The 12,304-nt window shown below is 42.6% G+C and overlaps 6 non-coding genes across 6 annotated transcripts; all 6 read left to right on the top strand.

Annotated features, from left to right (window-relative positions):
* Positions 1 to 1,754: 1,754 nt before the first annotated feature.
* trnas-gcu (transfer RNA serine (anticodon GCU)) lies at positions 1,755 to 1,836 on the top strand. The gene has a single exon. It is a non-coding gene; the product is annotated as a tRNA-Ser (tRNA).
* A 1,758-nt stretch (positions 1,837 to 3,594) lies between these two features.
* trnas-gcu (transfer RNA serine (anticodon GCU)) lies at positions 3,595 to 3,676 on the top strand. The gene has a single exon. It is a non-coding gene; the product is annotated as a tRNA-Ser (tRNA).
* A 1,773-nt stretch (positions 3,677 to 5,449) lies between these two features.
* On the top strand, positions 5,450 to 5,531 carry trnas-gcu (transfer RNA serine (anticodon GCU)). The gene has a single exon. It is a non-coding gene; the product is annotated as a tRNA-Ser (tRNA).
* Positions 5,532 to 7,289: 1,758 nt separating this feature from the next.
* trnas-gcu (transfer RNA serine (anticodon GCU)) lies at positions 7,290 to 7,371 on the top strand. The gene has a single exon. It is a non-coding gene; the product is annotated as a tRNA-Ser (tRNA).
* A 1,758-nt stretch (positions 7,372 to 9,129) lies between these two features.
* On the top strand, positions 9,130 to 9,211 carry trnas-gcu (transfer RNA serine (anticodon GCU)). Its single transcript has one exon. It is a non-coding gene; the product is annotated as a tRNA-Ser (tRNA).
* A 1,764-nt stretch (positions 9,212 to 10,975) lies between these two features.
* Positions 10,976 to 11,057, top strand: trnas-gcu (transfer RNA serine (anticodon GCU)). The gene has a single exon. It is a non-coding gene; the product is annotated as a tRNA-Ser (tRNA).
* Positions 11,058 to 12,304: the final 1,247 nt, after the last annotated feature.

The following is a 12,304-nucleotide window of genomic DNA, read 5'->3' as shown; positions in this document are numbered from 1 at the left end:
GTTGTCAACACTTGTTTCTGATTCCACTTTGTGCAAATGCATTTTTCAAACAATGCTTATGTGGCAATATTTTTATTTTAGCTTACATTAGGTTCATTAGGGGGATTGAATGTGTCATGAACAATTTGTTTTCTGACTTCAGGGTAATCATGCTCTGAAAGATTACTTTTGCTTTCAGTTTACACCCACCTTTGACTTGTATATTAGCTGCAATCAGCTGTAAATGACTTTCTCCACAGAGCACAAGCAAGTTAAAGCTTCCTGGAGAATGCGGGCATCCCGCTATGTCTCGCATGTTAAGCAGGCGCTCTACCACTTGCGCTAATTCCCCTTTCATTGTTGAGTAGAGACTGCAGATATCATGGAACCCTAGCACCCCCCCAGCACCACCCCACCCCACCCCACCCCACCCCCCTGTGCTCGTCCTAGGGTCATTTGCATTGATTTATGCTTTTTGAAGGTAATTGACGCTAATCCATTTCCATGCAAGTGGGTCAACTCCGGTCCTGATGGGCACTTATTTGCAAATCAGATGATGTGTTCAGGAGCTATGTCAGTCTTTACTTAGTGCTTCCAAATCAACGACCATTTCTGACCAAAAGATCTATTCCTCGATCCATCAAAAGGAATAGATCTCACGATTGTGGCTTGTTGGTTTTACTCAGTGTGTTTTTCAGACTGGTTGAATGTATCAAGAAGAGTCTTGCATCCGATTAGTGAGACACAGGAATTCCGTAGTGTTTCATGCTTTCAGTTTTTAAACAAATTTGAATTTGCATATTAGTTGGTCTGCCTTTATAAGACCACCATTTAGACCTCTCACTAGAAGAGCACCTAAAAGATTTCTGAGGAATGAGGACATGAATCCCGCCACATTTTGCATGGAAAGCAAGCCCTTTATAGTTTGACCCAATTTGCCTTCCATATTTGAGTATATACTGAAGAGACTTAAACCCTAAATTTGAATTGCCCTAAATCCAACTGCATTTGTTTTGCCCTATTTGTAAATCAAAGAACCTCAAAGATCCCTACATGAAAACATATTTAGATCATAATGATTCTCCTTTTGTGAAAGGAGGAATTCATATGCTCTGCCCACAAGGCCTTTGTACCTTGTGACGCGCTCATGTGAGATTGAAATTTTACAAAGGCAACACAAGACCAAACGATGACAATAACCTCCAATGATCATGTCAAAGCTTCCTGGAGAAGGCATGAATGGATCACAAGATGCTCAACGAGCTCTTCGATTCGAACACCATCCCCTATGGTTGTAGGGCTCACGATGCAGATTGAAATTTTACAAAGGCAACACAAGACCAAACGACGACAATAACCTCCAATGATCATGTCAAAGCTTCCTGGAGAAGGCATGAATGGATCACAAGATGCTCAACGAGCTCTTCGATTCGAACACCATCCCCTATGGTTGTAGGGCTCACGATGCAGATATCGCAAAACCCTAAGCCAACTTCAGCTGTACCACCGCAGCTGTTGATGATTTCCTCCACTGAAATGTGAAGCTAAGGAAGGATTCCTGGAGAATGCAGGTATAGATCCCGCTACCTCTCACATGCAAAGCGAGCGCTCTACCACTTGAGCAAATTCCCCTTTTTTTCCTTTTGTGAAGGAAGGGAGAATTGATTTCCTCCTTTCACAGCCCTGCGTTACTAATGAGGCTGCAATGTGAGACTGAAATTTTAGCAGCTGTTGTTGAGGACGCGAATTTTTAGCATCAAAACAACAGATGAGGGGACGAGGTGGCCGAGTGGTTAAGGCGATGGACTGCTAATCCATTGTGCTTTGCACGCATGGGTTCAAATCCCATTCTCGTCGGCTTTCCATCTAAAGCAGTGTTGTCAACACTTGTTTCTGATTCCACTTTATGCAAATGCATTTTTCAAACAATGCTTATGTGGCAATATTTTTATTTTAGCTTACATTAGGTTCATTAGGGGGATTGAATGTGTCATGAACAATTTGTTTTCTGACTTCAGGGTAATCATGCTCTGAAAGATTACTTTTGCTTTCAGTTTACACCCACCTTTGACTTGTATATTAGCTGCAATCAGCTGTAAATGACTTTCTCCACAGAGCACAAGCAAGTTAAAGCTTCCTGGAGAATGCGGGCATCCCGCTATGTCTCGCATGTTAAGCAGGCGCTCTACCCCTTGCGCTAATTCCCCTTTCATTGTTGAGTAGAGACTGCAGATATCATGGAACCCTAGCACCCCCCCAGCACCACCCCACCCCCCTGTGCTCGTCCTAGGGTCATTTGCATTGATTTATGCTTTTTGAAGGTAATTGACGCTAATCCATTTCCATGCAAGTGGGTCAATTCCGGTCCTGATGGGCACTTATTTGCAAATCAGATGATGTGTTCAGGAGCTATGTCAGTCTTTACTTAGTGCTTCCAAATCAACGACCATTTCTGACCAAAAGATCTATTCCTCGATCCATCAAAAGGAATAGATCTCACGATTGTGGCTTGTTGGTTTTACTCAGTGTGTTTTTCAGACTGGTTGAATGTATCAAGAAGAGTCTTGCATCCGATTAGTGAGACACAGGAATTCCGTAGTGTTTCATGCTTTCAGTTTTTAAACAAATTTGAATTTGCATATTAGTTGGTCTGCCTTTATAAGACCACCATTTAGACCTCTCACTAGAAGAGCACCTAAAAGATTTCTGAGGAATGAGGACATGAATCCCGCCACATTTTGCATGGAAAGCAAGCCCTTTATAGTTTGACCCAATTTGCCTTCCATATTTGAGTATATACTGAAGAGACTTAAACCCTAAATTTGAATTGCCCTAAATCCAACTGCATTTGTTTTGCCCTATTTGTAAATCAAAGAACCTCAAAGATCCCTACATGAAAACATATTTAGATCATAATGATTCTCCTTTTGTGAAAGGAGGAATTCATATGCTCTGCCCACAAGGCCTTTGTACCTTGTGACGCGCTCATGTGAGATTGAAATTTTACAAAGGCAACACAAGACCAAACGATGACAATAACCTCCAATGATCATGTCAAAGCTTCCTGGAGAAGGCATGAATGGATCACAAGATGCTCAACGAGCTCTTCGATTCGAACACCATCCCCTATGGTTGTAGGGCTCACGATGCAGATTGAAATTTTACAAAGGCAACACAAGACCAAACGACGACAATAACCTCCAATGATCATGTCAAAGCTTCCTGGAGAAGGCATGAATGGATCACAAGATGCTCAACGAGCTCTTCGATTCGAACACCATCCCCTATGGTTGTAGGGCTCACGATGCAGATATCGCAAAACCCTAAGCCAACTTCAGCTGTACCACCGCAGCTGTTGATGATTTCCTCCACTGAAATGTGAAGCTAAGGAAGGATTCCTGGAGAATGCAGGTATAGATCCCGCTACCTCTCACATGCAAAGCGAGCGCTCTACCACTTGAGCAAATTCCCCTTTTTTTCCTTTTGTGAAGGAAGGGAGAATTGATTTCCTCCTTTCACAGCCCTGCGTTACTAATGAGGCTGCAATGTGAGACTGAAATTTTAGCAGCTGTTGTTGAGGACGCGAATTTTTAGCATCAAAACAACAGATGAGGGGACGAGGTGGCCGAGTGGTTAAGGCGATGGACTGCTAATCCATTGTGCTTTGCACGCATGGGTTCAAATCCCATTCTCGTCGGCTTTCCATCTAAAGCAGTGTTGTCAACACTTGTTTCTGATTCCACTTTGTGCAAATGCATTTTTCAAACAATGCTTATGTGGCAATATTTTTATTTTAGCTTACATTAGGTTCATTAGGGGGATTGAATGTGTCATGAACAATTTGTTTTCTGACTTCAGGGTAATCATGCTCTGAAAGATTACTTTTGCTTTCAGTTTACACCCACCTTTGACTTGTATATTAGCTGCAATCAGCTGTAAATGACTTTCTCCACAGAGCACAAGCAAGTTAAAGCTTCCTGGAGAATGCGGGCATCCCGCTATGTCTCGCATGTTAAGCAGGCGCTCTACCACTTGCGCTAATTCCCCTTTCATTGTTGAGTAGAGACTGCAGATATCATGGAACCCTAGCACCCCCCCAGCACCACCCCACCCCACCCCACCCCACCCCCCTGTGCTCGTCCTAGGGTCATTTGCATTGATTTATGCTTTTTGAAGGTAATTGACGCTAATCCATTTCCATGCAAGTGGGTCAACTCCGGTCCTGATGGGCACTTATTTGCAAATCAGATGATGTGTTCAGGAGCTATGTCAGTCTTTACTTAGTGCTTCCAAATCAACGACCATTTCTGACCAAAAGATCTATTCCTCGATCCATCAAAAGGAATAGATCTCACGATTGTGGCTTGTTGGTTTTACTCAGTGTGTTTTTCAGACTGGTTGAATGTATCAAGAAGAGTCTTGCATCCGATTAGTGAGACACAGGAATTCCGTAGTGTTTCATGCTTTCAGTTTTTAAACAAATTTGAATTTGCATATTAGTTGGTCTGCCTTTATAAGACCACCATTTAGACCTCTCACTAGAAGAGCACCTAAAAGATTTCTGAGGAATGAGGACATGAATCCCGCCACATTTTGCATGGCAAGCAAGCCCTTTATAGTTTGACCCAATTTGCCTTCCATATTTGAGTATATACTGAAGAGACTTAAACCCTAAATTTGAATTGCCCTAAATCCAACTGCATTTGTTTTGCCCTATTTGTAAATCAAAGAACCTCAAAGATCCCTACATGAAAACATATTTAGATCATAATGATTCTCCTTTTGTGAAAGGAGGAATTCATATGCTCTGCCCACAAGGCCTTTGTACCTTGTGACGCGCTCATGTGAGATTGAAATTTTACAAAGGCAACACAAGACCAAACGATGACAATAACCTCCAATGATCATGTCAAAGCTTCCTGGAGAAGGCATGAATGGATCACAAGATGCTCAACGAGCTCTTCGATTCGAACACCATCCCCTATGGTTGTAGGGCTCACGATGCAGATTGAAATTTTACAAAGGCAACACAAGACCAAACGACGACAATAACCTCCAATGATCATGTCAAAGCTTCCTGGAGAAGGCATGAATGGATCACAAGATGCTCAACGAGCTCTTCGATTCGAACACCATCCCCTATGGTTGTAGGGCTCACGATGCAGATATCGCAAAACCCTAAGCCAACTTCAGCTGTACCACCGCAGCTGTTGATGATTTCCTCCACTGAAATGTGAAGCTAAGGAAGGATTCCTGGAGAATGCAGGTATAGATCCCGCTACCTCTCACATGCAAAGCGAGCGCTCTACCACTTGAGCAAATTCCCCTTTTTTTCCTTTTGTGAAGGAAGGGAGAATTGATTTCCTCCTTTCACAGCCCTGCGTTACTAATGAGGCTGCAATGTGAGACTGAAATTTTAGCAGCTGTTGTTGAGGACGCGAATTTTTAGCATCAAAACAACAGATGAGGGGACGAGGTGGCCGAGTGGTTAAGGCGATGGACTGCTAATCCATTGTGCTTTGCACGCATGGGTTCAAATCCCATTCTCGTCGGCTTTCCATCTAAAGCAGTGTTGTCAACACTTGTTTCTGATTCCACTTTATGCAAATGCATTTTTCAAACAATGCTTATGTGGCAATATTTTTATTTTAGCTTACATTAGGTTCATTAGGGGGATTGAATGTGTCATGAACAATTTGTTTTCTGACTTCAGGGTAATCATGCTCTGAAAGATTACTTTTGCTTTCAGTTTACACCCACCTTTGACTTGTATATTAGCTGCAATCAGCTGTAAATGACTTTCTCCACAGAGCACAAGCAAGTTAAAGCTTCCTGGAGAATGCGGGCATCCCGCTATGTCTCGCATGTTAAGCAGGCGCTCTACCCCTTGCGCTAATTCCCCTTTCATTGTTGAGTAGAGACTGCAGATATCATGGAACCCTAGCACCCCCCCAGCACCACCCCACCCCCCTGTGCTCGTCCTAGGGTCATTTGCATTGATTTATGCTTTTTGAAGGTAATTGACGCTAATCCATTTCCATGCAAGTGGGTCAACTCCGGTCCTGATGGGCACTTATTTGCAAATCAGATGATGTGTTCAGGAGCTATGTCAGTCTTTACTTAGTGCTTCCAAATCAACGACCATTTCTGACCAAAAGATCTATTCCTCGATCCATCAAAAGGAATAGATCTCACGATTGTGGCTTGTTGGTTTTACTCAGTGTGTTTTTCAGACTGGTTGAATGTATCAAGAAGAGTCTTGCATCCGATTAGTGAGACACAGGAATTCCGTAGTGTTTCATGCTTTCAGTTTTTAAACAAATTTGAATTTGCATATTAGTTGGTCTGCCTTTATAAGACCACCATTTAGACCTCTCACTAGAAGAGCACCTAAAAGATTTCTGAGGAATGAGGACATGAATCCCGCCACATTTTGCATGGAAAGCAAGCCCTTTATAGTTTGACCCAATTTGCCTTCCATATTTGAGTATATACTGAAGAGACTTAAACCCTAAATTTGAATTGCCCTAAATCCAACTGCATTTGTTTTGCCCTATTTGTAAATCAAAGAACCTCAAAGATCCCTACATGAAAACATATTTAGATCATAATGATTCTCCTTTTGTGAAAGGAGGAATTCATATGCTCTGCCCACAAGGCCTTTGTACCTTGTGACGCGCTCATGTGAGATTGAAATTTTACAAAGGCAACACAAGACCAAACGATGACAATAACCTCCAATGATCATGTCAAAGCTTCCTGGAGAAGGCATGAATGGATCACAAGATGCTCAACGAGCTCTTCGATTCGAACACCATCCCCTATGGTTGTAGGGCTCACGATGCAGATTGAAATTTTACAAAGGCAACACAAGACCAAACGACGACAATAACCTCCAATGATCATGTCAAAGCTTCCTGGAGAAGGCATGAATGGATCACAAGATGCTCAACGAGCTCTTCGATTCGAACACCATCCCCTATGGTTGTAGGGCTCACGATGCAGATATCGCAAAACCCTAAGCCAACTTCAGCTGTACCACCGCAGCTGTTGATGATTTCCTCCACTGAAATGTGAAGCTAAAGAAGGATTCCTGGAGAATGCAGGTATAGATCCCGCTACCTCTCACATGCAAAGCGAGCGCTCTACCACTTGAGCAAATTCCCCTTTTTTTCCTTTTGTGAAGGAAGGGAGAATTGATTTCCTCCTTTCACAGCCCTGCGTTACTAATGAGGCTGCAATGTGAGACTGAAATTTTAGCAGCTGTTGTTGAGGACGCGAATTTTTAGCATCAAAACAACAGATGAGGGGACGAGGTGGCCGAGTGGTTAAGGCGATGGACTGCTAATCCATTGTGCTTTGCACGCATGGGTTCAAATCCCATTCTCGTCGGCTTTCCATCTAAAGCAGTGTTGTCAACACTTGTTTCTGATTCCACTTTGTGCAAATGCATTTTTCAAACAATGCTTATGTGGCAATATTTTTATTTTAGCTTACATTAGGTTCATTAGGGGGATTGAATGTGTCATGAACAATTTGTTTTCTGACTTCAGGGTAATCATGCTCTGAAAGATTACTTTTGCTTTCAGTTTACACCCACCTTTGACTTGTATATTAGCTGCAATCAGCTGTAAATGACTTTCTCCACAGAGCACAAGCAAGTTAAAGCTTCCTGGAGAATGCGGGCATCCCGCTATGTCTCGCATGTTAAGCAGGCGCTCTACCACTTGCGCTAATTCCCCTTTCATTGTTGAGTAGAGACTGCAGATATCATGGAACCCTAGCACCCCCCCAGCACCACCCCACCCCCCTGTGCTCGTCCTAGGGTCATTTGCATTGATTTATGCTTTTTGAAGGTAATTGACGCTAATCCATTTCCATGCAAGTGGGTCAACTCCGGTCCTGATGGGCACTTATTTGCAAATCAGATGATGTGTTCAGGAGCTATGTCAGTCTTTACTTAGTGCTTCCAAATCAACGACCATTTCTGACCAAAAGATCTATTCCTCGATCCATCAAAAGGAATAGATCTCACGATTGTGGCTTGTTGGTTTTACTCAGTGTGTTTTTCAGACTGGTTGAATGTATCAAGAAGAGTCTTGCATCCGATTAGTGAGACACAGGAATTCCGTAGTGTTTCATGCTTTCAGTTTTTAAACAAATTTGAATTTGCATATTAGTTGGTCTGCCTTTATAAGACCACCATTTAGACCTCTCACTAGAAGAGCACCTAAAAGATTTCTGAGGAATGAGGACATGAATCCCGCCACATTTTGCATGGAAAGCAAGCCCTTTATAGTTTGACCCAATTTGCCTTCCATATTTGAGTATATACTGAAGAGACTTAAACCCTAAATTTGAATTGCCCTAAATCCAACTGCATTTGTTTTGCCCTATTTGTAAATCAAAGAACCTCAAAGATCCCTACATGAAAACATATTTAGATCATAATGATTCTCCTTTTGTGAAAGGAGGAATTCATATGCTCTGCCCACAAGGCCTTTGTACCTTGTGACGCGCTCATGTGAGATTGAAATTTTACAAAGGCAACACAAGACCAAACGATGACAATAACCTCCAATGATCATGTCAAAGCTTCCTGGAGAAGGCATGAATGGATCACAAGATGCTCAACGAGCTCTTCGATTCGAACACCATCCCCTATGGTTGTAGGGCTCACGATGCAGATTGAAATTTTACAAAGGCAACACAAGACCAAACGACGACAATAACCTCCAATGATCATGTCAAAGCTTCCTGGAGAAGGCATGAATGGATCACAAGATGCTCAACGAGCTCTTCGATTCGAACACCATCCCCTATGGTTGTAGGGCTCACGATGCAGATATCGCAAAACCCTAAGCCAACTTCAGCTGTACCACCGCAGCTGTTGATGATTTCCTCCACTGAAATGTGAAGCTAAGGAAGGATTCCTGGAGAATGCAGGTATAGATCCCGCTACCTCTCACATGCAAAGCGAGCGCTCTACCACTTGAGCAAATTCCCCTTTTTTTCCTTTTGTGAAGGAAGGGAGAATTGATTTCCTCCTTTCACAGCCCTGCGTTACTAATGAGGCTGCAATGTGAGACTGAAATTTTAGCAGCTGTTGTTGAGGACGCGAATTTTTAGCATCAAAACAACAGATGAGGGGACGAGGTGGCCGAGTGGTTAAGGCGATGGACTGCTAATCCATTGTGCTTTGCACGCATGGGTTCAAATCCCATTCTCGTCGGCTTTCCATCTAAAGCAGTGTTGTCAACACTTGTTTCTGATTCCACTTTGTGCAAATGCATTTTTCAAACAATGCTTATGTGGCAATATTTTTATTTTAGCTTACATTAGGTTCATTAGGGGGATTGAATGTGTCATGAACAATTTGTTTTCTGACTTCAGGGTAATCATGCTCTGAAAGATTACTTTTGCTTTCAGTTTACACCCACCTTTGACTTGTATATTAGCTGCAATCAGCTGTAAATGACTTTCTCCACAGAGCACAAGCAAGTTAAAGCTTCCTGGAGAATGCGGGCATCCCGCTATGTCTCGCATGTTAAGCAGGCGCTCTACCACTTGCGCTAATTCCCCTTTCATTGTTGAGTAGAGACTGCAGATATCATGGAACCCTAGCACCCCCCCCAGCACCACCCCACCCCACCCCCCCGTGCTCGTCCTAGGGTCATTTGCATTGATTTATGCTTTTTGAAGGTAATTGACGCTAATCCATTTCCATGCAAGTGGGTCAACTCCGGTCCTGATGGGCACTTATTTGCAAATCAGATGATGTGTTCAGGAGCTATGTCAGTCTTTACTTAGTGCTTCCAAATCAACGACCATTTCTGACCAAAAGATCTATTCCTCGATCCATCAAAAGGAATAGATCTCACGATTGTGGCTTGTTGGTTTTACTCAGTGTGTTTTTCAGACTGGTTGAATGTATCAAGAAGAGTCTTGCATCCGATTAGTGAGACACAGGAATTCCGTAGTGTTTCATGCTTTCAGTTTTTAAACAAATTTGAATTTGCATATTAGTTGGTCTGCCTTTATAAGACCACCATTTAGACCTCTCACTAGAAGAGCACCTAAAAGATTTCTGAGGAATGAGGACATGAATCCCGCCACATTTTGCATGGAAAGCAAGCCCTTTATAGTTTGACCCAATTTGCCTTCCATATTTGAGTATATACTGAAGAGACTTAAACCCTAAATTTGAATTGCCCTAAATCCAACTGCATTTGTTTTGCCCTATTTGTAAATCAAAGAACCTCAAAGATCCCTACATGAAAACATATTTAGATCATAATGATTCTCCTTTTGTGAAAGGAGGAATTCATATGCTCTGCCCACAAGGCCTTTGTACCTTGTGACGCGCTCATGTGAGATTGAAATTTTACAAAGGCAACACAAGACCAAACGATGACAATAACCTCCAATGATCATGTCAAAGCTTCCTGGAGAAGGCATGAATGGATCACAAGATGCTCAACGAGCTCTTCGATTCGAACACCATCCCCTATGGTTGTAGGGCTCACGATGCAGATTGAAATTTTACAAAGGCAACACAAGACCAAACGACGACAATAACCTCCAATGATCATGTCAAAGCTTCCTGGAGAAGGCATGAATGGATCACAAGATGCTCAACGAGCTCTTCGATTCGAACACCATCCCCTATGGTTGTAGGGCTCACGATGCAGATATCGCAAAACCCTAAGCCAACTTCAGCTGTACCACCGCAGCTGTTGATGATTTCCTCCACTGAAATGTGAAGCTAAGGAAGGATTCCTGGAGAATGCAGGTATAGATCCCGCTACCTCTCACATGCAAAGCGAGCGCTCTACCACTTGAGCAAATTCCCCTTTTTTTCCTTTTGTGAAGGAAGGGAGAATTGATTTCCTCCTTTCACAGCCCTGCGTTACTAATGAGGCTGCAATGTGAGACTGAAATTTTAGCAGCTGTTGTTGAGGACGCGAATTTTTAGCATCAAAACAACAGATGAGGGGACGAGGTGGCCGAGTGGTTAAGGCGATGGACTGCTAATCCATTGTGCTTTGCACGCATGGGTTCAAATCCCATTCTCGTCGGCTTTCCATCTAAATTAGTGTTGTCAACACTTGTTTCTGATTCCACTTTGTGCAAATGCATTTTTCAAACAATGCTTATGTGGCAATATTTTTATTTTAGCTTACATTAGGTTCATTAGGGGGATTGAATGTGTCATGAACAATTTGTTTTCTGACTTCAGGGTAATCATGCTCTGAAAGATTACTTTTGCTTTCAGTTTACACCCACCTTTGACTTGTATATTAGCTGCAATCAGCTGTAAATGACTTTCTCCACAGAGCACAAGCAAGTTAAAGCTTCCTGGAGAATGCGGGCATCCCGCTATGTCTCGCATGTTAAGCAGGCGCTCTACCACTTGCGCTAATTCCCCTTTCATTGTTGAGTAGAGACTGCAGATATCATGGAACCCTAGCACCCCCCCAGCACCACCCCACCCCACCCCACCCCCCTGTGCTCGTCCTAGGGTCATTTGCATTGATTTATGCTTTTTGAAGGTAATTGACGCTAATCCATTTCCATGCAAGTGGGTCAACTCCGGTCCTGATGGGCACTTATTTGCAAATCAGATGATGTGTTCAGGAGCTATGTCAGTCTTTACTTAGTGCTTCCAAATCAACGACCATTTCTGACCAAAAGATCTATTCCTCGATCCATCAAAAGGAATAGATCTCACGATTGTGGCTTGTTGGTTTTACTCAGTGTGTTTTTCAGACTGGTTGAATGTATCAAGAAGAGTCTTGCATCCGATTAGTGAGACACAGGAATTCCGTAGTGTTTCATGCTTTCAGTTTTTAAACAAATTTGAATTTGCATATTAGTTGGTCTGCCTTTATAAGACCACCATTTAGACCTCTCACTAGAAGAGCACCTAAAAGATTTCTGAGGAATGAGGACATGAATCCCGCCACATTTTGCATGGAAAGCAAGCCCTTTATAGTTTGACCCAATTTGCCTTCCATATTTGAGTATATACTGAAGAGACTTAAACCCTAAATTTGAATTGCCCTAAATCCAACTGCATTTGTTTTGCCCTATTTGTAAATCAAAGAACCTCAAAGATCCCTACATGAAAACATATTTAGATCATAATGATTCTCCTTTTGTGAAAGGAGGAATTCATATGCTCTGCCCACAAGGCCTTTGTACCTTGTGACGCGCTCATGTGAGATTGAAATTTTACAAAGGCAACACAAGACCAAACGATGACAATAACCTCCAATGATCATGTCAAAGCTTCCTGGAGAAGGCATGAATGGATCACAAGATG

The sequence above is a fragment of the Leuresthes tenuis genome, unplaced genomic scaffold (assembly GCF_036924035.1).
Source record: "Leuresthes tenuis unplaced genomic scaffold, fLeuTen1.0.hap1 SCAF_5, whole genome shotgun sequence".
NCBI classification, from domain to species: domain Eukaryota; kingdom Metazoa; phylum Chordata; class Actinopteri; order Atheriniformes; family Atherinopsidae; genus Leuresthes; species Leuresthes tenuis.
The sequence above is the reverse complement of the archived record's forward strand: the minus strand, read 5'-3'. Positions and strand labels throughout refer to the sequence as shown.